Source organism: Heteronotia binoei, chromosome 9 (genome assembly GCF_032191835.1).
Source record: "Heteronotia binoei isolate CCM8104 ecotype False Entrance Well chromosome 9, APGP_CSIRO_Hbin_v1, whole genome shotgun sequence".
NCBI lineage: Eukaryota > Metazoa > Chordata > Lepidosauria > Squamata > Gekkonidae > Heteronotia > Heteronotia binoei.
Window position 1 is genome coordinate 77,591,876 of NC_083231.1, and position 24,001 is coordinate 77,615,876.

Consider the following 24,001-nt stretch of genomic DNA (forward strand, 5'->3'; position numbering starts at 1 on the left):
AGTCATTCTTTTTGTTTATGATAACCTGAGACAACTGATTTTGAAGATCAAAGTACTCTGATGGTAAGGACAAAGCCCCAGAGTCACGGTAGCATCTATAGGTATTGCGCAACAGAGTTTTAACGGCTCTACATTCTTTATCAAACCAGGGCTGCAGAGATTTCATGTTTCTTTCCTTTTTTACATTTTTAGGTCTAGCTTTTAATGAACTTAGAATGTTAGATATTAGGGAATCATAGGCTGTTATTAGCACTGAAGGATTAGTTGCATTAGTTAAAACAATTCTAAGATTAGAAAGGCAATGAGAGTTTAAAAGTAACTGAGCTTCTCGTTTTGTCTGATTATTCCAGCAGATTTTAGGTAAGAACATAGAATCCACCAAGTGTAGAGAGAGATTAAGGGAAAGGTCAGGGGAAAACTCTGCATGGAGGGTCAAAATAAGTGGAAGGTGATCACTGATAATGAGATCACCTATGCAGAAATCTTTTATATAAGATTCTAGTGAGGGAGGGACAGTAATGTAATCAATTGTGCTGCAACCCTTCTTAGAAATGAATGTAAAATCCCCAGAATGAGAAAACCTTTCCAGGCCATTTAGCCAGACCCTATTGTGTTGGATACAGAATTTGGCAAAGCAAATGCCTGCCAAGTTTGAAAAGCTATCTTTAGCTTGCCTCCTATAGGAAAAAAAAGGTGGTAAAGTAGCATCTAAATTGAGGTTAAGGGCCTTAAAAAAGATTTTTTCATCATTGCCACCTCTTGCATTAAAATCCCCTGCTATTATTATTTCAGTGGAGGGAAATTTGGTTTCCAGTTCATTCATAATTATATTCAGATGTTCCCAATAATGTAAAAGGGCCGATTTATCTAGGGAAGAAGGGATATATATGTTTACCAAAATCACAGAAAGATTCCCATAAACAAGCTTGATAGCTTGTTCCATAGCGCTTCCAGCCTGTAAGGGGATGCATACAAAATTATAAAGAAGAGACACAAATATAGACAAACCTATTTGAAAATGATCTCTTGAGTTGGTTCTAAAGGCTGGTAGCGAATAATAAGCTCCTTTTGAACTAGGGGAGGGACGGTAGCTCAGTGGTAGAGCATCTGCTTGGTAAGCAGAAGGTCCCAGGTTCAATCCCTGGCATCTCCAAAAAAGGGTCCAGGCAAATAGGTGTGACAAACCTCAGCTTGAGACCCTGGAGAGCCGCTGCCAGTCTGAGAAGGCAATACTGACTTTGATGGACCAGGGGTCTGATTCAGTATAAGGCAGCTTCATATGTTCATATGACAAATCTAAAATTGCTGTATTTTCCAAATCTTGGAAACCAATTAAATGGTCAATAGGTGGCAAAGAGATGGAACAAGTAAAATACTATCTCTCTCTCTCTCTCTCTTGGCTTGACTTCGCGAACGAAGATTTAAGAAGGGTGCAGTAGTCCCCGTCTGCTGCAGGCTCGCTGGTGGCTGACAAGACCAATGCGGGACAGGCAGATCCGGCCACAGTGGCTGCAGGGAAAAGTCTGATTTGGGGTTGGTGCTGTAGCAGTGCGATTCTTCCTCAATCTCCTTTTGTCCTCAAGACCAGCTATGCGTGCGTTCTTAAAGGAAGAGACAGCCTGGTGGATGGTGTGCCTCCATGCTTTGCGATCTGAGGCTAGGTCAGACCACTGGTGATGGTTGATGCGACAGGTGCCAAGGGATTTCTTCAAGGAGTCCTTGTACCTCTTCTTTGGTGCCCCTCTATTTTGATGGCCGGTGGAAAGTTCGCCATACAGAGCAATCTTGGGAAGGCGGTGGTTTTCCATCCTAGAAATATGCCCTGCCCAGCGCAGCTGCGTCTTCAACAGCAGTGCTTCGATGCTTGTAACCTCCGCCCGCTTGAGGACTTCAGTGTTGGTCACAAAGTCACTCCAGTGGATGTTGAGGATGGTGCGAAGGCAGCGCTGATGAAAGCGCTCAAGGAGTCGCAGGTGATGACGGTATAAAACCCACGATTCGGAGCTGTAGATGAGGGTTGTCATCACAACCGCTTTGTAAACATTGATCTTTGTGCCTTTTTTCAGATGCTTGTTGCTCCACACTCTTTTGTGCAGTCGGCCAAATGCACGGTTTGCCTTTGCCAGCCTGTTGTCAATCTCCTTGTCGATCTTGGCATCTGAGGAGATGATGCACCCTAGGTAGCTGAACTGCTGGACTGTCTTCAGAACTGATTCACCCACAGTGATGCAGGGAGGGTGATAATCTTCCTGGGGTGCAGGCTGGTGGAGAACTTCTTTCTTCTTCAGACTAACTTCTAGGCCGAATAGCTTGGCAGCCTCTGCAAAGCAGGATGTCATATGCTGCAGAGCTGATACCGAGTGGGAGACAAGTGCAGCATCATCAGCAAACAGTAGCTCTCGGATGAGTTTTTCCATTGTCTTGGAGTGAGCCTTTAGTCGCCTCAGGTTGAACAGGCTGCCATCAGTGCGATAGCGGATGTAGACACCATCGTCATCATCTAGATCTACTGCGGCTCTTTGAAGCATCATGCTAAAGAAGATCGTAAAGAGAGTTGGCGCGAGAACGCAGCCTTGCTTTACACCTGTGCCTATTGGGAAGGGCTCCAAGAGGTCGTTGCAGTGTCTGACTTGGCCTCGCTGGTCTTCATGTAGCTGGATGATCATGCTGAGGAACCTTGGGGGACATCCTAAACGTTCCAAGATTTGCCACAGGCCTTTCCTGCTAACGGTATCGAAAGCTTTGGTAAGGTCGACAAAAGTCACATATAGACCCTTGTTCTGTTCCCTGCATTTCTCTTGGAGTTGCCTGAGAACAAATACCATGTCGGTGGTGCTCCTGTTAGCTCTGAAGCCGCACTGGCTCTCTGGGAGGAGTTCTTCTGCAATGGTGGGCACCAGTCTGTTCAGGAGTATTCTGGCAAGGATTTTGCCTGCGATGGAGAGCAGGGTTATCCCCCGGTAGTTGGAGCAGTCTGACTTTTCTCCTTTGTTCTTGTGTAGAGTGATGATGATTGCATCGCGAAAGTCCTGTGGTAGTTTGCCTTGTTCCCAGCAGGTGACAAGTACTTTGTGAAGTGTGCTATGTAGTACTGTGCCCCCATGCTTCCAGATCTCTGGTGGGATTCCATCAACTCCCGCTGCCTTGCCACTTTTCAGTTGCTTGATGGCTTTAACAGTCTCTTCTAGGGTGGGGATCTCATCCAACTCTGTTTTCACTGGTTGAAGTGGGGTGAGGTGGATTGCTGAATCTTGAACTACGCGTTTGGCACTGAAGAGAGCCTGAAAATACTCCGACCACCGATTCAGTATGGATGCCTTGTCTGTGAGGAGTACTTGGCCATCTGCAAGGGACTCTGAGCCTGATATGATGGGCCATATACTGCCTTCAGGGCTTTGTAGAACCCTCTTAAATCACCAGTGTCTGCACACAGCTGGGTTCTCTCTGCAAGCTTGGTCCACCACTCGTTCTGAATGTCTCGAAGCTTGCGCTGGAGGATGCTACATGCAGCGCGAAAGATTGCTTTTTTCCCGGGACAGGAGGGCTGAGCAAGATGTGCTTGGTAGGCAGATCTCTTTTTCGCTAGTAATTCTTGGATCTCTTGATTGTTCTCGTCAAACCAGTCCTTGTTTTTCCTTGTGGAGAACCCGAGGACTTCTTCAGAGATCAACAGGATGGTAGTTTTTAGGTGTTCCCAGAGTGCTTCTGGAGAAGGGTCTGTGGGGCAACTGGGGTCCTCAATTCTTGACTGGAGTTTTGCCTGGAAGGCAGCTTTAACTTCGGCTGACTGAAGGCTGCCAACCTGAAGCTTCCTCCGAGGGATACCTCCTCTCCTGGGTGTGAGTTTAAAGTGAAGACAGAGATTGCAGCATACAAGACGATGATCCGTATGACATTCCACACTGGGCATTACTCGGGTGTGTAAGACATCTCGAAGGTCTCTCTGGCGCACCAGAATGTAGTCGATAAGGTGCCAGTGCTTGGACCGTGGGTGCATCCAGGTTGTCTTCAGGCTGTTCTTCTGCTGAAAGATAGTGTTGGTGATGGTGAGCTGGTGCTCCGTGCAGAATTCTAGCAGGAGGCGCCCGTTATCATTGCAGTTGCCAATGCCGTGTTTGCCAAGTACTCCTTTCCAGGCTTCCGAGTCTTTACCTACTCTGGCATTGAAGTCGCCAAGGATGATCACCTTGTCCTCTGTAGGGGTCTTCCATACGAGGTTGCGTAGATCAGCATAGAACTTGTTCTTTTCTGCAGGATCTGCTTGAAGGGTTGGGGCATACACACTGAAGAGTGTTGCATGCTGCTTGTTTTGAAGTGGGAGGCGCATGGACATGATGCGATCTGAGTGACCTTTTGGCAGGTTTTCGAGTTTTCGAGTTTTGGAGGTTTTCGAGTTTTGGCAGGTTTTCGAGTTTTCGAGTTTGGAAGCAATGGAGTTCCTGACCATGAAGCCAACGCCAGAAAGGCCGCTCTCAGCCTTTGACTTACCCGACTTTGACTTACTATAAATATTTAGGAATTCATTTCCAATATAACTCACTTTGGACTAATCACCGTAACTGTATAATTAAGTCAGTCAATATTAACGTTGCAGCTATTCAGCGCTTCTTTTATAGTAGAGGCAATCAGTTTGTCCCAGGCTAAAGTGATACCACAGCTCTTATATGGGGTCCCAGTTTGGATCACAGCCTTGGACAACAACATTGAAGGTGTCCAATCAAAATTTCTATGGAAAATCCTGGGATTCCCGAAGTGCGTACCATATGCAGTTCTATGTTTAGAAACAGGGATGAATCTTGTGGAAACACAAGCATGGCTAATGTTATTTAAATATTGGTTACGGCTACATTTCTACTCTGATTCGGAGAGCCTTCTATATCAACTGCTCTCAGAATCTAATATGTCAAATTGGTTAGTATTTATTGAGAGGAGAATTAAGTCTATGGGCATTGATATAGATTCACTTTTTATGCTATCCCTAAAAGATGCATTTTGAAACTTAAGCTTAGAATCTTGGATATCAAAATGCAAACATTATATAGCCTGGCCAACAAAACTTGCTCCTCGCTGAATTTTGAACTTCCTCTTTCTGTAGGGAAATTAGCGTCATATTTCTCCTCTCTGCGAGCACCACAACAACGGCGTGCTTTCTCGTTAACGAGAAGCAATGCATTACCATCTGCTATTTTATTTGGCAGATTTAACAGGATTGATTACTCTGCCAGACATTGTCTTTGTAATCCCAAATGTATCGAAACTATCTCCCATGTATTATTGAATTGTCCCCTTTATGATGATATTCGTCGTACATATTTGAAAGATATTTTAGCAGATATGTTGAGCTGTGCTGATTCATACAAAGTCTACAGACTTTTAAATGACACCTGCTCCGAGTTAACTTAACGGTTGTCGAATTTCTTCAACAGGCCATGGAAATCAGACAGAGACTGGCTCTGGAATGACCATATCTTATTTGTTTTATTCATTTAATTTTGTTAAACTTGAAATTACATATAGTTTACTCATTTTATGTACATTAGCTCCCCTGCATACTCTATTATCCAGGATTTTATATTACTTGTTATTTGTACTGCTAAATCTGTTTTATGCCAATAAAGGCTTATTGTTGTTGTTGACTAAAGATCTGAAATGTTACCTTGCCCCTAGAAGCCTATTTAAATTTTAATTGGTGTGTGGGGGGGAATCCTTATTTTCATTTTACTAAAAAAAAAAAAGCAACTATAAATGAGACTGTTTCCTGAACAACAACATGACTCTTAAAAACTTGCCACGTATGCACAATTGCTCCATGTTTCTGAAGCCCTCACAGCTAGGCAAATTCACTTCAGAGTCTAAGCATCAGTGAAAGGATTTGATTATAGAGCTGCAAATGGCTGGCAGGAGTTCAGAAAAATATTTCCTGTAGAATTCTTCCCAATCCAACTATTATCTGAATATAAGTCACCCAACCCACCTGATTCTATGAGCCTTCAGGAGGATAGTCACGATTCTTTTAATTTTGTCCCCTGACCCTCTTTGGTTATTCCAGCCCCTGCACTAGTGGCTAGCAAATTATGGGATTCCCTGGAAATAGGCCAAGACCTTCCTTGATTGATCATAATAAATCTATTAACAATCCCATTTTATTGCTAGACTGTGAGCACGAATAATACTATATATGAACACATTTTTAGGATAACCACTGACTCCTTTGCAGACTCATTGAAACAAATGTTCTTACATACTGCGTCTAGTAGGGTTGCTAATCCCCAGTTGGAGGCAGAGGATCCCCCAGTTTGGAGGCCTTCCTCCCACTTCAAGGTTATTAGAAAGCGGGAAGGGGAGAGAAATGTCTGCTAGCACTCCATTATACCCTATGGAGACCAATTCCCTTAGGGTATAATGGAGAATCAATCCATGGGTATTTGGGGCTCTGGGGGGGCCTGTCTTCTGAGGTAGAGACACCAAAATTTTCAGCACAGCACTTGGTGCTTCTCCTCAAAAAACCCACCAAGTTTCAAAAAGTTTGGATTAGGGGGTCCAATTCTATGAGCCCCAAAAGAAGATGCCCCTATCCTCCATTATTTCTGATTGGAGGAAAGCATTTGAAAGGTGTTCAGTCCCTTTAAATGTGATGGCCGAATTCCCTTTGGAGTTCAATCATGCTTATTACAATCTTTCTCCTGGCTCCACTCCCAAAGCCTCCTGGCTCCATCCCCAAAGTCCCCAGATATTTCCTGACTCAGACCTGGCAACCCTAGCTCCTAGTCATTTTAACAATTCATGCAAGAAAATACCTGATGGACAGTGCCCGTAATGGCTTGGCTTTTGTTTTTTGTAAGCTAAAAATTTATAAATGCAGATCTCAATAGCTTTGCCCACCATACCTCTTGTTTTACTTAGGTTCCTGGGAGTTTAAACATTGATTTTGGGGTGATTCAAAGACAGTAATGCTTTGACGGGGAGGGTGGGATATAAATAAAATAAAATAAATAGAAGTGTGAGCCCCCATTTTCATTCCCCCCCCCCCGCCTTCTGGCCTTGGAAGCACCAGCAGTGAATGCTGGTAAATAGTCAGAGGTCTACCTAGTTTCCTATCATGACTTCTGCTTTTCTGCCTCCTACTTCTAGGTAATCCTTTATCAGTATAACTCCATTCTCTCTTTTTTGGTCCCTTTTCATTCAGCTGCTTCTTTAAACACGTGCATATTCCCATCTTTCTTCTTTTAAATCCCTTTTTAATTCCTGTCTTTGCTATGAGATCTTTCCTTCTGATTCCAAGTTGTAAAGAAATTTTAAAGTATGCGTACATATATATTTGCCTGCTTCATCCCCTTTGTTACCTTTATCTCTCCTTTCCTTCCTTCTTGTTATGTTCCCCCACTGTTATCTATTTTAGATAAGTCAAAATTGATAGTTATTTAAAGTTTTATGTTATTTATTTATCACACCCTGAATAAATTGGCAGGAATTGTACATTGCTGCTGCCCTGTAAGAGAAGTGCTTCAAACCATTATCTATAAAGACTGCTTCGCGTTTTCTTTCTCGGAGATTATCCATTCTGAGCTTTAGATTTGCTAGAGTAATAATTTATGTTACCTACTCTGTCTCCCAAAATGAATGTTAGTAATATTATCCTGAATGGTTAACTCTTAGCTTGTGTGAAGTTACAGAAATGCACAAATGATGCATTTCAGTATCATCAGTGCTGGAGCATGATCTTTTAAAGAGCTCCTGTGTACTGATCCTCTTTAAAACAAGCTCTAGGGACAGGTGGTGTTTTTTACTTTTGCTTCTCTTTATATTCATTAGTATCTCTGTGCACTATTCCAGTTCATCCTCTTTTTCTTTTGGTCTTGTTGATTCGTTTGTATTGTCCATTCGTACATAAACAGAACCCTGCAGGATCAGGTCAGTAGTTCAACTAGTCCAGCATCCTGTCTCAATCCAGCATCCTGTCTCTGGAGGACCAATACAATGCATAGGGACCAAGGCCTTCCCTGATGTTATTTCCTGACAGGGGTATTCTTAGGATTACTTTGTTTGAATGTGGAGGTTCCCTTTAGTTACTATGGCTGGTAGCTGCTGACAGCTTATTCTGCATGAATCTGTCTAATCCACTTTTAAAGCCATCTATTCATGTGGCCATCACTACATCATCTGGCAGTTAATTCCACATTTTAATCACTCATTGAGTAAAAAAGTATTTCCTCTTGTTCATCCTGAATCTACTGCCCTTCAGTTTCATTGGATGTCCTTGAGTTCTACTATTTTTGAGGGAGAGAGAGAAAGTCCTATGTTCATTTTCTCCATCCTGGGCACAGTTGTATAAACCTCTATCACGTCTCGCTTAGTTATCTCTTTTCTATAATGAAAAGTCCCAGACTCTTAAAACCTTCCTCATAGGGAAAGTGCTCCAACCCCATAAGAAACTTGGTTGCCCTTTCCTGTACTTTCTCCAGCTCAGTAATCTTCTTTTGAGATATGGTGACTAGAAATGCATACAGTATTCCAAATGAGGCCATACCACAGATCTATGCAGGGATATTATAATATTAGCTGTTATATTTTCTGTCCCTTTTGTGATAACTCCCAGCACAGAACTTGCCTTTTTCACTGCTGTGACACACTGGGCTGACATTTTCATTAAGCTATCAACTATGGTGGCCATAATGTCTGAAGGCCAGCCAGGGACACCTTTGGGGGGGGGAGGTAGGGGTGCCGGAAACACTTCCGGAAACACTTCCGCCGGAAACAGGAAGTGACGTCACTTCCGGTGATGTCATGCCACCGTCGGAAACAGGAAGTGTCATCACTTCCTGTGACATCATTTCCCGCGCACCACCTGCCAGAAACAGGAAGTGACATCACTTCCTGTGACATCATTTCCCCCGCGCCACCTGCTGGAAGCAGGAAGTGACATCACTTCCTGTGACATCATTTCCCCCAAATGACATCATTTCCCCCAAATGCCACTGCCAAAAACAGGAAGTGACTTCACAGCACTTCCTGTGACGTCCCCAAAAATCCCCCAAATATCACCGCCGGATATATCACTAATAACACAGGTCGAGATGCAGGACAGGAACCCGGAAGTGACCGACAGGCTGCTTCAGCGTGCCGCTGCGCCGGCCCCCTGGGCCCCACAACAATGGGACTGATGCCACAGGGACGGGCTCGAAACACTCTATAACCCCTCAAAAGAACAGCAGTCTAGCTCGCTTCCCCCAAGCCCTGCCGCCATAACCCTCAAGGGGGCTCATTTTGTGGCATCTCCCGGCGGGAGGGTGGCACCCGCACGGGACACATATCAAATGAAAGAGGGGGCGCAGGGCTATCAGAAACAGCCGGCGGAGGGAGTCGGGAGACCACCCCACTGGGGGATCCACACCCCGAAAGTGATGAAGGTGGCGCAGATAGAGCCAACAGAGCAAACAGGACAAAATAAATAGGCTGCATTATGCAGCACAGTTGAGAAAGTGCCTTATCCCATATACTGATGAAGTAAATACAGGATCTGAGAACAAAATTGCACCAGAAGACACAAACACAAAGCTCCCTTACACTGAATCAGTGCTTGGGTCCACCAAAGTCAGTATTGTCTAGTCCAATCACAAACACAAAGCTCCCTTACACTGAATCAGTGCTTGGGTCCACCAAAGTCAGTATTGTCTAGTCCAGTCACAAACACAAAGCTCCCTTACACTGAATCAGTGCTTGGGTCCACCAAAGTCAGTATTGTCTAGTCCAGTCACAAACACAAAGCTCCCTTACACTGAATCAGTGCTTGGGTCCACCAAAGTCAGTATTGTCTACTCCGGGGTGGCCAGAGGGAGGGAGGGAAGGAAGGAAGGAAGGAAGGAGGGAGGGAGGGAGGGAGGAAGGAGGAAGGGAGGGAAGGAAGGGAGGAGGGAGGGAGGGAGGGAAGGAGGGAAGGAAGGAAGGAAGGAAGGAGGGAGGGAGGGAAGGAAGGAAGGAAGGAAGGAAGGAAGGAAGGAAGGAAGGAAGGAAGGAAGGAAGGAAGGAAGGAAGGAAGGAAGGAAGGAAGGAAGGAAGGAGGGAAGGAAGGAGGGAAGGAAGAAAGGGAGGAGGGAGGGAGGGAAGGAGGGAACGAAGAAAGGAAGGAAGGGAAGAGGGAGGGAAGGAGGGAAGGAAGGAAGGAAGGAGGGAGGGAAGGAAGGAAGGGAGGGAAGGAGGGAAGGAAGAAAGGAAGGAAGGAAGGAAGGAGGGAGGGAGGGAGGAAGGAGGGAGGGAAGGAAGGAAGGAAGGGAGGAGGGAAGGAGGGAAGGAAGGTAGAAAGGAAGGAGGGAGGGAGGGAAGGAAGGGAGGAGGGAGGGAGGGAAGGAGGGAAGGAAGAAAGGAAGGGAAGGAAGAAAGGAAGGAAGGAGGGAGGGAAGGAGAGGAGGGAAGGAAGGAAGGAAGGAGGAAGGAAGGGAGGGAAGGGAAGGAAGGGAGGAGGGAGGGAGGAAGGAAGGAGGGAGGGAGGGAAGGAAGGGAGGAGGGAGGGAGGGAAGGAAGGAGGGAAGGAAGGAAGAAAGGAAGGAAGGAAGGAGGGAGAGAGGGAAGGAAGGGAGGAGGGAGGGAGGGAAGGAGGGAAGAAAGGAAGAAAGGAAGGAGAGGAGGGGGAGGAAGGAAGGAAGGAGGAGGGAGGAAGGAGGAAGGAAGGAAGGGAGGAGGGAGCAAGGAAGGAACGAAAGGAAGGAAGGAGGGAGGGAGGGAGGGAAGGAAGGAAGGAAGGAAGGAAGGAAGGAAGGAAGGAAGGAAGGAAGGAAGGAAGGCCCCTCCCGCCAGCCGCCCCCCCCCGCCGCTTTTGGCCCCCTCCCTCCCTGCCTGCCCTGCTTACCTGCTTCCAGGGTGGCAGAAGAGGCCCGCCGCTTCCCCAGCCTCCGCCACCGCCGCAGGGCCCCGCGCGCGGGCGGGGAAGGCGGCGAGTTAGGGACGGGAGCGTCCCCGCGCATGCGCAGAGCCTGCCACAATGGCCCTGCGCACGCGCAGGGATGCTCCCTCCCTCACTCGCCGCCTTCCCCGCCCGTAGCGCGCGGCCCCCGGCTCTCTGGCTGGCTAAAGCGGGACCTCTAATGGTCCCGGTATAGCCAGCCCGGGAGCCGGGAATTGGGGGCCAGAACCAGGACTTTCCTGGGAGACCAGGACGGTCTGGCCACCCTAACTATGACCCTAAAATCTATTCTCTCTAGTTCTTAGCAAGTTCAGTCCACATTAATGTCTACATAAAGTTGTTGCCCTCTTAACCTAGAGACCATGCTAGAGCTTTGGTTTTCAACATCCTGAACAATTTTATGTCATCTGCAGACTGGACCACCACAGTGCTCACACAGTTCCACATAATTTATAAACAAATTAAATAGCACCAGCTCCAATGACAATCTTTGGGGACTTCATTTATTTCTACTATCTGCTTCCTGTTGTTTAACTACCTTTTATACCATGAGATGAGCCATCCTCTTATCCCATAAATGGTAAGCTTACTCAGGAGTCTTTGATGAGGTACCTTGTCAAAACCTCTTTGACAGTCCAAGTATGCAGTGTCTACTGGGTCACCATTATCGACACCATTATCAAAGAACTCCAAAAGATAGGCTAGGCAGGATTTCCTTTTCAGAAGCCATGCTGATTTTCTCTCAGGAAGAAAATAGTACTAACATATAGAATCATCTGTTTTATTTGCACATGGAGAGTTTGGTGGGGTGGTAAGAAAATTTTAAAAATGATTATTGGGTCTCTTTATAAATTAATGGATTTATTCCATGGATTGAACCCAGCCCCTCTTTAACCAGCGAAAAGGCTATTATTGGTATCTTACTAGCTTTAGAATGGGAAATACCTAGAGAATTTGGGGGTGAAGCCTGGAAAGGGGAGGGACCTCAGCAGGGTACTATGCCATAGTAGAGTCTACCTTCCAAAGCAACCATTCTCTCCAGGCGAACTAATCTCTGTAATCTGGAGATCAAGTGTATTTGCAGATCTCTAGGCCCTACCCAGAGGTTGACAACTGTATTTCATGGAACCTGCATGTATAAAAATTGTATGGGATATCAACCTCAGTAAGGAGGAAATTTGGGTGAGACTGAATGAAAAAACTAGTTTTGCAGAAAATTTTTACTAAAAGAAAAGGGTGGGGTTTGCAGATTTCCCCTCCTGCTGCAGATCTCCAGTGTTCCCTTTATGCTAGTACTGTAACTCCCCTATTCCCCAGAAGCTGGATGTCAGGCACCATTTGGGGGGCAAGGAGCACATGAGGAAGTCCTGCTGGAAATTCTTTCAATCAGTGGAGATTTTCTATGTGATCTAAAACCCATATTTATTCATATCTCACTTTGTTACAGCTGCCTTAATGTGAATCTAGCTGGCATCAGGGTCTTTTGAGACCTGTGGAACTGCTTCACACTTTAACTGCTTCATACCATCCCAAGACAGATGGGCAATCAGAAAGGCCCAATCAAATTATTGAACAATCTTTGTGTTGTTATGTGAATTTCCAGCAGTACAATTGGGTTGAACTTCTCCCATTTGCAGAATATTGTTACAATAATAGCTACCACAGCTCAATAAGGGCCTCCCCATTTCAAAACTGCACATGAATTCAAGCAGAAGCCACTGCCAGGGGCTCAGGGGTGTCGTGGAGTCTGAAACACCTGGGGAACTCAATGAATGGTGGTCTAAGCTGGAAGCCCAATGGGAACCCATAAAAGAGACTCCTGAAAAGGTGAAAGAAGACTACAAAGCCCAAGCAGACAGAGGTCTCTTCCTTGGGACATTAAAGTGGAAAATTGAGTGTACATCTTTACTAAGAACCTGAAAGGGATAAAACCCACCAAAAACTTGGGTGGAAATATCTAGGGCTGTTTAAAGTAGTGAAATTGATAAATGAAGTAACTGTGAGAGTGGATTTACCAAAGAATCTAAAGCATGTGCATCCAATTTTTCATTTTATATTGTTGAAACATGATCCTAGACCAATGATACCCACAGTCTGCAGTCCTGCCCCCATTAATGGTTGGTGACCACCCACAACATGAAGTGGAACATATATTGGACTCATGAATTAAATGGGGTGTTCTGTATTACCTTGTCAAATAGACTCATTTCTTGGAGGTCCACAATGAGTGGGTCTGTTCAACATGAATGCACCTAAACGGATCTAGGACTTTCACAAACAGTTTCCTGGCAAACCCAGAGGAGTGAAGTAGATTTTCAGGAGACGGAGAGCATGTCAGGTTCCCTGACAATATTTTATATTTTTCATGTATTCACAAATTCACAAAACAAGTGTTGTAGTGTCTACCTTGCATGCTTGCTTTTAACCATAATTTCCTAAGCTGTGAAGGGTGGCTATTGTGGGGAGCAGGCTTATCTGGTAGTTATGGCAATGACAGAATAGTAACAGAGGGAATGCATTGTAACTTTGAAGAACCAGGGAAGATGTCTCGCATTTACATCAAAGCCTGGGCACTATAATGGACAATGGGGGGAGCTTAACTTTTGTGCACATTTTTTGTTTCCTATAATAATCACCATTGATTGTAGTCAAACGATTCCCAGCAATAGCCTTTTAACATTGCTAGGCATTTGATTTACAAGAAACCTTGACCATATTCGTATGTGCTTGGATAGTTTGGGTCAGCAACTGGCAAAACCTTACACGAAGCTCCCAAATGTCCAGTCATTATGCAAGGGCATGCAGGTGGTGCACAGGGCTGGAATTCCTGGTGGCTATGGCAGGTGAGGCAGGAAACTGAGCATGGTTAATGAGAGGATTTGCAAGTAGGAGGAGGACACATGGGCATGTGGGTGGCATGTGGGTATGAAGTTGGAAAGGAGGGCATGAGAGGTGCCTTAGTGGTGGACAGATGGGGTACTGTCTGCCCAGGGCCCCCCAAACTTGGATCCAGCCCTTTTTAGGGCCCACAAAAAAATCCTGTGATTAGGACTGCACTATAAATACTCTTAACAAGTTTGGGTGAGAGACAGTTTGGCTCTCAGTAGTGGTTAAGTTCATGGACTCTAATCTGGGAGAACTGGGTTTGATTCCCCACTCCTCCACATGCACCTGCTGATTGACCTGTCGATGCGCCTAGAGAGACCCAGAGGGTGATGCTTAGTGACGCAAGAATGAAGGCTGTACACAGTAGCTGTAAAACCACTATATACATTTATTTACACCAACTCACTCTCCTGACTGACAATATGCTCCGCTGCAGTCCAACTCCTTAAACCCACAATCACCACTGTTGCTCTGTACATTTATACATGGGACAGCCAATCAGCAACTTGCTGTGTCATGCTGACTCTGCTGGCTGATGTAAGACTTCTGGCAGCCAGCCACCTGCTGTCAGGTAGCTCATCTAAGCCTCTCAGATCTACTTTCTGTTTTGCAGCACATGCTATAAGCTGTCTGTTTACACATAATAGTGACACCCCTCCTCAGGTTATAGCGGTGCTGACATCCATCCATTACAACATTGCTTATACATATTGATTATTCCTTCATCAATATATCGATTACATAGCTTTCCATATATACATTACAGTTCAGTTCAGTTACTTCCATTCTCTTGAACACACACACATTTTTCTGCGCTTGCCAATTAACCTGCAAGCACATTGTTATCAGTTGGCACTCTGCCCAGACTGACCATATCTCCTCAGTCGGCTCTCTGCCCAGACTGAGCACTTGCCTTATCTTTTTTCTGGCTTGTTTCTCAGACTTGTTCTTAACACACAGTACCGTACCTTGTGGTGTAAAGGTGCACATACATTTCAAATCACATTTGCTTACAGACTTGTTACAGATTTCAGGTTTTTCTCACATATCATAACATTTGCAGTTTTTTAGAAATTGTTACATCTCAGTCCAGTTTTACAATAGTTTGGTTACACAGTTTATCATACATTTTCAAACAGTAAGTTTGTTTTATTTTACAGCATTGTCTCTTACATTCCAGCACTTATGCATTGTACATTGCACCTTTTAATTCAGTTATTGCTTACAGCCTTGTCTTCCAGGCTTTGCTCAGGTGTCTCCTTCCTCTCCAAGAGACATCTCATTTAACAGCTCCAACACACTGGGATATGTTTTAGGATGGTCATCATATACATAAGTATAACCCCCTTCTTCCCTTGTAAAAGAAGTATCCACATGTACCTCTGGTGCACTTACACAGCCCCTTGGCTTTCCATCTGGCAAACTGTTTCCCTTGCCCAGATAATTCACATCAGTGTCAAAACCATATCTTTTTGGCGGCACACCCTTGTTTTCTCTTGCAGAGACTCTGACCGGCTTCCCTTTTACAGCCTCAGAAGTCACCTGCTGTTTACTGGTGTCTGCTTTACTGTCCACACTGTCTTTCTCCTGCTTCAGTGAGCTTTCTGGCTTTTGCCCCTCCTCACTTCTTAAAGACAGTTGCAGTTTATTTTCCCCAGGCATTTCATTGGCATGAATCTTTGACCAGTTTTCATCCTCGCAAAACGAGGCAGACCTACTCAGCCTTATCAAATTATTATTATCCACAAACCTCCAGGACTTCATGCCATTTTGGTACCCTATAAACACAAGTTTTCTGGCTTTGGGACCTCCCTTTCTCCTCTTATCCAGAGGGATGTTCACCCAAGCCTTTGAGCCAAATATTCTGAGGTGTTCCAGAGATGGCTTTCTCCCATACAAAACCCTGTAGGGTATATCGTTTATAGCCTCTGTCCACAGACGGTTAGAAATATAACAGGACACCTTTAAGGCTTCACCCCAGTATGCCTGACTGAGACCACTATCTTGCAACAAAGCATGGCAAATACCTTGGAGTACTCCACCTCTCCGTTCCACAATCCCATTCTCCCACGGAGAGGAAACATTGGCCACCCTGTGCTCTATCCCTTCTTGCTTCAAATAGTTGGCAAACTCTTTATTCAGGAACTCACCTCCCTGATCAGTCTGAATTGAGGCAATCTTAGCATTCAGCTGTTTTTGCACTCTCTTTGCCCAGTATTTGAAGGTGGCACAGACATCACTTTTGTGTTTAATGGCATATACCCACGCAAACCTGCTGTGGTCATCAACCAAAATTAAGCCAAACCTATTTTTAGAAACACTGGGTGCATACGGCCCCACCAGGTCGGCATGTATTAACTGGAGTGGTCTCTCTGACACACGTACACTCCTTCTGGTCGATGGAACTGCCCTTGATTTGGCTTCTTTACATACATTGCAGTCTAAAAAGGCATTGCATTTGTCAACCTTCACTCCCTCTAGTATTTCTAGAGTTTTGTTTATTGTATTGTAGCTGGCGTGACCCAGCCTTCTATGCAGCCTATGAATGCACTTGTTGTGGGGCTGTCTATTCCATACAGTATGAGCTTTTCCCACATTTTGCATGAGCTCATACACATTGGCTCTTAGAGTGCCTTTAGCCAGCTGTTTACCCTGTTTCAAAATTGCACAGCCCTGCTTATCAAATACTACGGTAAACCCAGCTTTTGCCAGAACAGAGACACTTAACAAGTTAGTTTCTAGCTCGGGCACACATAATACATTTTCAAACCTGTGTTTAAGTCCAGGAAAATAGACCGTGCCTTGGCAAAGAACACTAGCTTGTCTCCCATCAGCTAAGCTGACAGTCTTCTGCTCAGCTGGCTTGCAGTCTTGCAGCTCTTCTTCACAGCAGCAGAATATCTGAGTAGCCCCAGAATCTACAACCCAAGGCAGACTCTGTAGTCTCGGACCAGTTCTTACTAGAGTCACCTGGGGAGTCCTTGAAGACTGCTGCCGGCTCTTTCTCTGTTGCTGGGGACAAAATCTTTGTAGATGTCCGAGCTGTTTACACAGATAGCAGCGCCTCCTCCGCACCTGCAAGGCTTTTTCCTCCTCCTCGGCTCACCAGCTGGAACCAGCCCCAACAGACCTCGGCTTCTCTTCTTCCTTGGCTCGAGTCTGCTCTCTCTTGCTTTCCAGCTGCTCTGCTCTTCAGCCAGGAGTTTGCCGGTCACATAAGGCAAAGTTAGCTTGTCAGCATCCTGCCCTTCAAATGCTAACACCAGCATGTCATATCTCTCGTCCAGAGAGCTCAATAAGATGTACACCTTATCTTCGTCAGCCACGGCCTTCCCTCTTGCTTCAAGGTCTTGGAAACAATTAGACATACCGTCGAGGTGGTCCCTCATCGACTCCCCGGCCAGCATACGTTTCCTGTAGAGCCTCCTCCATAGGGATATCAGCATGCCGGCTGACTTCTGCACATACACAGCCTTGAGAGCTTCCCAAGCCTCCTTTGCTTTCTGGTGCCCACGGACATGCACCAGCTGGTCGTCTCAACACTTAGAATGATGTTGGCTAGAGCTTTTTGATCCTGAACGGCCGCTGTGCCGCTGTGGGATTAGCTGGAGGAGCTGACACACAGTCCCAAAGCCCCTCTTTCTTCAGGAAATGCTCTAACCTCAGCGACCAGGTGTTGTAGTTGGTAGTGGTGAGCTTATCCACCAGCACTGTAGCTGCTGCTGTAGCCATCCTGCTCAGACTCCTCTCAGCCACTGCTGGTCTCACCTCCTAGGCAGCCTCTGGAGCAAGTCAGCGTCCTTCCTTTACCACCTCTCTCTCAGGTCTTCCACTCCTAGGTTCTAGGCGCAGCGGAAGCGTGCTGGGCCCATAACCCTGTCGATGCGCCTAGAGAGACCCAGAGGGTGATGCTTAGTGACGCAAGAATGAAGGCTGTACACAGTAGCTGTAAAACCACTATATACATTTATTTACACCAACTCACTCTCCTGACTGACAATATGCTCCGCTGCAGTCCAACTCCTTAAACCCACAATCACCACTGTTGCTCTGTACATTTATACATGGGACAGCCAATCAGCAACTTGCTGTGTCATGCTGACTCTGCTGGCTGATGTAAGACTTCTGGCAGCCAGCCACCTGCTGTCAGGTAGATCATCTAAGCCTCTCAGATCTACTTTCTGTTTTGCAGCACATGCTATAAGCTGTCTGTTTACACATAATAGTGACATGACCATGGGTAAGTCACAGTTCTTGAAAGAACTGTTCTCTCAAGAGCAGTTCTCAGAGAGCTCTCTCAGCTCCACCTACCTCACAGGGTGTCTGTTGTGGGGAAGGGAAGGGAAAGGAGATTGTAAACTGCTCTGAGGGAAGAATGGGATATAAATCCAATCTCTTCTCTTATTCTTACTGAAGCTATAATACAAACACTAATATTTAGTAATCTGTTACCATCTAACTATAAAAATAAATGGCCTCCTATTTCTATTTTACATAATTCAAAAGTAATCTACCAATTATCAAGAATATATACAGAGAGAGAGAGAGTTAAGGCTGAAATTAATAACAATAGAATTTATATTGGCACATGTCACTGATTCCAATTGTGAAATCTCTCCCATCTCAGTGGGAAAGGATAACAGAAGACTCCTAAGCATGACTGTTTTTCCTGGCATAACATCAAGACACATTAGTAATACAGATGTCTTTAAATATTTATTAATTGCCAGAGCTGGGAAATAATACAAGAATGATTCCTTCTTTGTTTTCAGAACAAATAATCCCAAATCGAACTGCTTTGCCAAAATCAAGCACACAAAATGCAAAAAGAAAGGACAAACCCAGAGAAGAGAGCAAGCCATATTTCCAATAGGACACAGTAAGTATTATCACTAAATAGTCATACATTAGAGGATGCCTCCAAGTAAGGCTGGTACCAGGGTTGTTTGAGGGGGAAGGGGTCCCTGTGCAAGACTGTCTTCTGTAGCTCTCATATAAAGGATGTTTGTGCATGCCCACCTTGCATATGCTAAAAGACAGAGCAGAGTGAGGGCCCAATCTCACTGCCATTGCTGCCATCCAGAAAGAAAGAACAAGTGGCAATCTTTTAAGCCTTCTACTCTACAGCAGAAGGCTCCTCCTTTCATGCAAACATACCACATCAGGTTGCCAAATACAGGTTGGGAAATTCCTGGATATTTATGGTGTGGAGCAGGGGGTGGGGTGTGGTGAGGAGAAGAAGCTTATTGGAGTATTGATGCCATGAAGTCCACCCTCCAACCCAACCATTTTATCCAGAGTAACTGACTCTCCATGCCCACAAGAAAGTTGGCACCCCTAGTTCACAGCTGCCTGTAAATGGAAACCCTTGATGTCAGACAGAACAATGATTTACAAAAGTAGTCTGCATAGTTATGAACAAGAAATATCAAAAGGTTTTCCTGTCTCCTAGAATGAGTTCTCACCTAGTAAATTCCATTGAACTTCCTTTATGCATTAGACCAACTTAAAAGTCCAAATTCAGTAAACACCTGAGTATCTTATTTTGAATTAATAACAGAACACAGGAGATGACCTACATTAGTAATGATGCCTAAAACAAATCTCATTGTCTCATTATTCCTTACACCATATCTGACTTAAGAACATAAGAGAAGCCATGTTGGATCAGGCCAACGGCCCATCAAGTCCAACACTCTGTGTCACACAGTGGCAAAAAATTTTATATACACACATACACTGTGGCTAATAGCCACTAATGGACCTGTGCTCCATATTTTTATCTAAACCCCTCTTGAAGGTGGCTATACTTGTGGCCACCACCACCTCCTGTGGCAGTGAATTCCACGTGTTAATCACCCTTTGGGTGAAGAAGTACTTCCTTTTATCCGTTTTAACCTTTCTGCTCAGCAATTTCATCGAATGCCCACGAGTTCTTGTATTGTGAGAAAGGGAGAAAAGTACTTCTTTCTCTACCTTCTCCATCCCATGCATTATCTTGTAAACCTCTATCATGTCACCCCGCAGTCGACGTTTCTCCAAGCTAAAGAGTCCCAAGCGTTTCAACCTTTCTTCATAGGGAAAGTGCTCCAGCCCTTTAATCATTCTAGTTGCCTTTCTCTGGACTTTTTCCAATGCTATAATATCCTTTTTGAGGTGCGGCGACCAGAACTGCACACAGTACTCCAAATGAGACCGCACCATCGATTTATACAGGGGCATTATGATACTGGCTGATTTGTTTTCAATTCCCTTCCTAATAATTCCCAGCATGGCGTTGGCCTTTTTTATTGCAAACGCACACTGTCTTGACATTTTCAGTGAGTTATCTACCACGACCCCAAGATCTCTCTCTTGGTCAGTCTCTGCCAGTTCACACCCCATCAACTTGTATTTGTAGCTGGGATTCTTGGCCCCAATGTGCATTACTTTGCACTTGGCCACATTGAACCGCATCTGCCACGTTGACGCCCACTCACCCAGCCTCAACAGATCCCTTTGGAGTTCCTCACAATCCTCTCTGGTTCTCACCACCCTGAACAATTTAGTGTCATCCGCAAACTTGGCCACTTCACTGCTCACTCCCAACTCTAAATCATTTATGAACAAGTTAAAGAGCATGGGACCCAGTACCGAGCCCTGCGGCACCCCACTGCTTACCGTCCTCCACTGCGAAGACTGCCCATTTATACTGACTCTCTGCTTCCTATTACTAAGCCAGTTTTTGATCCACAAGAGGACCTGTCCTTTTACTCCATGACTCTCAAGTTTTCTAAGGAGCCTTTGATGAGGAACTTTATCAAAAGCTTCACTTCTGTTATCTTCACTTCTGTTATCTTTGTGCTGATTGTAAGTAGACCCTACCCATTTAAAATGCATGCTTGGTCTATGGACCTTCCCTGTTAGAACTATCGGACCCCTCCTCAGTACTGTGGATTGAAGCAGAGAGACAGCAGCTTAAGCCTAGTGAGTTTATGACTGGAAAGATCTGAACCCATGGCCTTTTAGTGAATCAAAGATCCCTGGTTCCCTGGTTCAGAATGTGACCTTTGGCTGCTCCTTCTGATTACCATCTGTATGAAGATGAATGATATGATGCTGAGGTCTTTATCTCTGAGCAAAGAACTCCTCTGACTTCTTTCCTTTCTCTCCCCCCCCCCCCCTTCAAGCTTCAGCAACTGGTGACAACAGCACCTGTGGCTAGCCAGGCAGTGGAAGAGAATAACAAACTATTTTTTAGTCCTTCTCTTTTCCCTATCATTTTGTATAATGTCCTGACAGTGTTGTGTCACCAACAAGCATCCCATTGAGTAGACTGTGGGCTTTGGAGAAAAAAGCTGAGGTATTTGCAATTTTTTTCGAGCAATGCAACATAATTTTGCCAAGCCATTTCTGATCTAAACCCAGGGTGATTAGCTCATCAGTAATATCTTTTCTGTTCAGTGCTCATTCTTTTAATCCCTATGTTACAGTTACATAAAACCCACTACAGGACTTGGACATATTATGATTATGGATGTGTGCGTGTGTGCTTGCATCATGTTCCATTCAATTTATAAAAAAATTAGTCAATTTATACCACATGGGAACATTCACATTAGACATGCAACTTTTTTGATGGTTCATGTTATCAACACTGGATGTTGTAATTAGTAAACCACTGGATGTTGTAATTAGTTTCAAGTGAAATTCCTGTTCACTTGCTAGCTTCATAAACTCGCTAGCACTAGGTTTTATTTATGGCTCTGTCCTTTGAAAGGAATGGTGCTGAAATGAGGATAAGATGATGACTGTGGCACAATCTCAGAGGGGCAATTGTATAAAGAGAGGCATTCTCACAATCCTAGAGGCATGACAGAGATAACAGGATTTGCTTTATTCTCTTCCCGCTCCAATTCCCACATGACTTTCCAAGAGCTGGCACTCAACAGAAGCTTATCCAAAATTCCAGAAAAAGAGTAATTTGATGGGAGTGATGGTAGATATATATGTCTGACTTCTTCTCCTTATGCAAATAGAACCTATCTGTATTTGCTATTTCAAAGGGTAGCTTTCTTTCCGGCAAAAAAAGGACATTGTTGCTCAAGAGAGATGTCCTCTTTGAACAGCCAAAACATGCTGAGAAAGACATTTATCCCAAAGTTACATCCTAGTTAATTTGTTACGCTAAGGGACATGGTGCTGGATTTATGTCTGGCTGCAGAGCAACTACAGTGAAAACAATAGAGTCTTTTGGAAAGTTTTGGTTACAGTCAAAGAACCCTGAGTTGGAGTCCACAGAATCTGGGAACAGTGAGTCCAAGGAATCTGAGAGAAACATAGCAAAATATTTTATGAAACTTAGTCCTCAGGCACCTTTATTAAATCTGACAGCTAATATATTCTGAATTTCCCAACATGGTCTCTATTTCTCTTCACGAACATACATGTCATTTTAAATTAAGTAGTCTGAAAGTTAATCATGTAAAACATGTAGTTTATTTAGGATATTACAGAGTGATACTGTGAGAAACGTTGTTAAGGTCAAAGTAATAGACCTCCACACCCACATACTCTCCATATGCTCTGCCACAAACATAAATGAGTATAAGTATGCCAAATATGACAGCCATCCAGAAATGTCAAAACCAGTAGGAACTTTTGTCTCTGACCTCAATTGGATGAGGACAAGCATACTGTTCCCGAAGTCTAAGGCTAGTGCCATAGGATGGAAGTTTTCTTTTTTGATAAGAAAGATAATACTGGAGACTAATGGTATTTTTTACAAGCATAAAACCAAGCCCAATTTGGAGGGGGGGGGGGAGAGAGAGAGATGAGTGAATGTTCTTTATTTTGTTTCATTTTATATCAATTTCTATTCTTGTCATTTTTTCCCCAGTTCTCTGCTTTTTACTATATATTTTGAAGATTCATTTGTATCATGCATGGTATTTATAAATAACTGTGGAACTCATTTATACCTGTAATGTGTAGTGCTGATTTATGAACACAAATGCTATTGAAAATTCAATTTGATTTAATCTTTAGATTTATATCCCTCCTTTCCCGCAAATGGACTCAGTACGTCTTACAACAGATATTTAATACAATTACAAAGTACAATGTAAAACATCATAAAAACATACAGAATAAAAGTCTGAGGGCAGTGCAACATATCAACAGACCTAGAAAAACATGGCCACACAGCAGTGTATAGGCCAATATCTGGCAGCATAGCATAGTCACAGTGATGGAAGAAATACTGGGAAGGTTAGCTGGTAATAAAAGGATGCCCGCTGTATCAGTTAAAAGCCTGGTGGAAGTGCTCCATCTTGCAGGCCCTGTGAAACTTTGTTAAGTCCCACAGGGCCCAGATCTCTAGTGGGAGCTCAATCCACCTTTTAGGGGCCTGGACCGAAAAGGCCCTAGCCCTAATTGAAGCTAACTGGACATCCTTCGGACCAGGGACCTCAAGAAGATGTTGCACAGCAGATCTCAGAACCTTTGTGGGGGTTCATATGGGGAGAGTCAGTCCCCTGTGGGCATATTTCCATGCAAGGAAAAGCAGCACGGTGAAAAAATGTCCAATTTGAAAAAAGAAGGCACATTACAATTGAGATCTAAGGATCAAAACAACAGGAATTAGAATTTCACAATCCTCCCTAACTGGCAACTAACAACACTCTTACAGTTGAGGTAAATCTGCTAATAATGCTATCAGGTGCCACCAAAGCAGGTACAGCAGTCCATGCAGCAGGATTCCAGTTCAGCAAGTGAAATTCTCAGCTCCCTTTTTTCCAGACTCCAATGGCAGACAATGGCCTCACCTCAAATTCCACCACTTCCCCTTAGCTGGAAAAGTGTCACGTTAGATAAGCTGTTATGAGTATTGTTTCCCAAAAGTAGCAGCAGCAGTAAATTAATTCATTCATCCCTTCCTCCAAAATCAGATTCTCAGCTACACTGTTTTATCCTCAGAACCACCCTGTGAGGAATGTTAAGCCATGGGTGACGGCTAAGGGTTACCTAGTAAACTTCATGGCACAGGCAGGATTTAAACCTGGGTCTGCCAGATCCTGACAGTGTAATCATTACACTATGCTGATAGGAAATGGGGAGAACAGCTCTCATTCTTAGCTTGCACAGGGGAAATATCAGCCAATGTATTAGCAATCCATGAGCCTAACAAAAAATGGCCTCCTCGCATCTGTAACAATACTTTTGTATGTATTGTTTAAT